The sequence below is a fragment of the Monoraphidium neglectum genome (genome assembly GCF_000611645.1).
Source record: "Monoraphidium neglectum strain SAG 48.87 unplaced genomic scaffold scaffold01979, whole genome shotgun sequence".
Taxonomy (NCBI): domain Eukaryota; kingdom Viridiplantae; phylum Chlorophyta; class Chlorophyceae; order Sphaeropleales; family Selenastraceae; genus Monoraphidium; species Monoraphidium neglectum.
In genome coordinates, this window is record NW_014011649.1 from 7,311 (window position 1) to 11,209 (window position 3,899).

Here is a 3,899-nt window from a genome sequence, read left to right on the forward strand (position 1 = left end):
ACGCCGCAGCAGCGCCTCGCACAGAGCGCGCTCGACCCCGGCCTCCGCCGCCAGCGGGCACGCGCCGCGCAGCGCGGCCGCGGCCGAGCCGCCCGCCGCGGCCCGCGCCAGGCGCGCGTGCAGCAGCAGCTCCGCCGCACTCAGCGCCGCGTCGCAGCCCTCGCCCGCTCCCATGTGCGTCGAGGCGCCGCCTCCCTCCGCCGCCTTGCGTTCCAAAAGCCCCGCAGCCGTGTGTATGAGCAGGTGCATGAACCCCCACCAGCTGCTCTGCGGCGACACCTCAACGCCCCATGTCACGTGCAAAGACATTGCCCCGCCACCGCCGCCGCCGCCGCTGCTGCTATTTTGTGACCGTTCCAGCCGCCCCGCGGCGGCCCCGTTGGCGCACGCGCCGTCCTCCCCCAGCCCTGGCACCGCCGCCGGCCCCGCCGCTGCCGCCGACGCCTGCGCCTGATGCGCCCAGCCCCTGGGAATGTACAGGGTGTCCCCGCGGCACATCTCCACAACGCGCGTGCCGCCGCCGCCGCCGTCGCTGTCTGCCCCCTCGACCAGCGGCGCGACAGCGCCGCGCGGCTCGTACGCGAGGGGCGGCGGGCGCCCCGGCGGTGGCGGTGCGATCAGCCAGCGCTTGGCGCCGCGCACCTGGGTGCAGATCACGCAGTGGTCGTCATAGTGGGCCTTGAGCCCCTGAGCCCCTTGGATGAGGACGAATTTGGGGGTACGAGGTTGTGTTGGTTGTGCGGCGTGTATGGAAATGGCCTCGGCGCATGGGGCGATCACCCAGCGGGCCGCAGTGCTGCACGGCGGCGGGGCGGCCGGGTTGAGGGAGCGAAGGCTGGAGCAGTTCATGCCGGCCTCAGCTGACGCTGACTGCAGGTTTCAACCAAAGTTGCCCATGCAACCCTGCAGCGCGGCGCACTCCCTCTCTGTCCTGAGCCCTTACTTGTGAATCACACCAAATCCTTCCGTGCAGCTGCCGCGCGACTTCCTTGCGCAGACCTCCCTCACACCACATGCAGACGCGCACCTTCAGGGGTGCAATAGAGGTTGCCCCCCGCCGGCAGGCCAAGCTGCGCCTCCAGAGCGTCAGCCACCGCCGCCGCCGGCGCCCAGCGCTGCGACAGCTCCCGCAGCGACAGCGTGAACCCCCGCCCCAGCGCAGCGGCGCACACACGGGGAAGCCACGCCGCGCCGGCGGCACAGGAGGGGCCGCCCTGGCCGCCGGCGCCTGCTTTAGGCGGCCGCGGGTCGAGCAACTGCTCAACAGCTTCAGGCACCGCTGCCCGCGGACTCGTCGGCTGCTGGAGCGGAGGCTGTTGCCGCTGCTGATCCAATCCCGAAACCTCGCGCCCGCCGCCGCCTGGAGGATCCGCCGTCGGCAAACCTTGCGCGCCCGCGCGGCCGTCCACTGTACGGATGAGTCGGAAGTCTTGCCCGTGCTCTAGCGGCCTCAGCAGCTCCCCGCGCCGCCAGGCAGCGCCCCATGCCTTTGATTTCAGGTGGCAGCAAGTGAGGAATGGAGAGGGGGCAGTTCAGAGGGGCTGTCCGACTTGGTGATCCGGCGGCTGCAAGCTGTTGTCGTCTGCACACCCGCGGCCGCACGGATGCGCGGCCCTGTCCCGAGCGCGCCTCCCAAATCAATCCACCTTTAAACAGTCCCCGCGGCCCCTCGCAGCAGCATGCTGCGGGGGCCCGTCGAGAAAGCCCCCTTCAGGGGCCGCACCGCCACTGGGTCTTCTGCCGTCGCGTCAACATGGATCAGCCTGACACTCCGTCCCATGATAACCATCAGGTCAGCTTCCCCAAGCTCCTGCACGCGCGCTAGCGCCGCCAGGAGCGCCCCGTCCGCCCCTGGCGGCGCTGTCATGATGACGTCAGCGCCTGCACCGCCGCCGCCGGCGCCGATGGTGTTGGCGGCTGACGGCGGGGCAGCAGGGATATGAAGCGGCGAGGACTCCCAGTGAGAGTCGAGGAATTGGTAGAGGGGCACCGGTGCCAAAAGCGCGCCGAGCGCGCCGCCAAGCTGCAAAGGCGCCTCGGCGGCAGCCCGCGCGGCGGCGCCGGCGCCGGCGGGCGCCGCGGGTGGCCCCCAGTCCTCCATGGCCAGGCGCCCGGCGGCCGCCGCCGCGGCCTGCGCGGCGGCAGGTGGGAGGTGGGGCGCTACCTGCGCGGCGGCAGGGAAAGGGCCGGGGCACCAGCAAGGTGTTTGGCAGGGCGACAGGCAGCGGAGTGGACGCACGAGGGCACGCCTGTGCGCCGGTCTGTCGACATCACTTGAACCCACAGCCCGGGCAGCAGTGAAACAATGGCGAACATTGAGAACTGACATCACGCACCCACCTGCACCAAGCCCCTGATGAGCCAGTCGCCGTCAAAGCCCACCCCCTCGCCGGCCGCCGTCGCTGATGTCAGCGCGGGCGGCGACGGCAGTAGCAGCAGGTCCCCGACGCGCGGCGCCGCCGCGTCGGCGCTGAGCAGCAGCTCCGATAGCAGCGCCGCCGCCGCGGCGATCAAATCCAGGCTGCCGAGGGCGTGGAGGCTCGTAACAGCACCTTGCAGGTCATGGTATGCATGAGATTCGGTGCCACCAGGCAATGCAGGTGAAGGGGTGTCGCGGCAGGCGGCGGGCACGGCTGCACCCGGCCCGAGCCTGGCCCGCTTGGGCGGTGGCCCGTTTTGCTGGGACGCGCCGGGTGCCGCGGCCGCCAGCGGCAGGGGCGGCACGGCGACGGGCGGGGGCAGCAGCGCCGCAAGTAGCGCGCACAGCGCGCCGCACGCGCCGGAGTGCAGCAGCGCCTCGCGGCCGGCGGGCGACGCTGCCAAGTCCGCTGCGGTGTCGACGGCGGCGGCGGCCAGCCGCTCTGCCACGTGTGCGCAAGGGCTGACGTTAGCCAGTTCAGTCCCGTCACAAACCCCGTCTTCGACCTTGCCGCCGCTGCCACTGCCGGAGGCATCGTTGCTGTCGAAGCCGCCGTCGCTGTCGCTGTCGTTTGCGCTGCCGTCGCTGCTGCTGCTGCTGCCGCTGCTGCTGCTGCTTCTGGCTGCGCCTTGGCCTGGGTGGCAGCTGCAGTTGAGGGAGCTGGCATCTGGCTTGCCAGCTCCATCGCTCGCAGGCGGAAGGGGCTCTTGGGGCGAGCTTACAAGCCGCCCTGGCCGTAAGAATCGCACGACCGCCCCTGCTAGGCCGGGGACTGCCACGACCGCTGCATGCGCCTCCGCACCCGCCAAGCAGGCAGCGGACACTGCCGAAAGCGCCTTGACGCAGCGGCGGGGGCGGGCCGCAGGGTCGGACTGCGTGCGGGAGCGGCAAACGCAGCAGCGGCGGTAGCAGGTGGGGCAGGGGCCAGGGCCGGGGCAGGGGCCTGGCAGCGCAGGGGGCGGAGCGTATATTCGGTAGAGACACAGGTGGGTTGCACGGAGCCTGGCGTACAACCCACCAACTGTGCAAGGGCACTGTGAATGGCCGGCAGTCCCTCCTCCATTGCCCAGCAGATAGGACTGGCCCCCTTCCAGTCTACGACGTTGAGCTGTGTGCGGCGCTTTGCCCGGGCTGCTGCTCGTGCCGCTGCGGTTGCTGCCTTGGGGCGGCGCTCGGCACCGCGGCGGAGTACAGCGCATAGCTGGCACCTGCGGCTGCCGCAGCGAGCATGGCAAGCGCGGTCGTGGTGACCGCGGCTTTATGGCGCGAGAACGACCTCACGCCGGGCTCAAACAGGCCCGGCATGGCGGAGCAAAGATCCTGTGATCCTGTACGTACCGGTGATCACGAGGCCTTCATGCTCGCAATCGTCTCTGAAATACTATTCATGTGGCGCTGGATTTCTTTGTGACTGTAAACTACATCGCCGGCGGTGCAAGTGCCGCCAGCCGTCCTGTTGACCAAACCTGTGGAGGGTCAC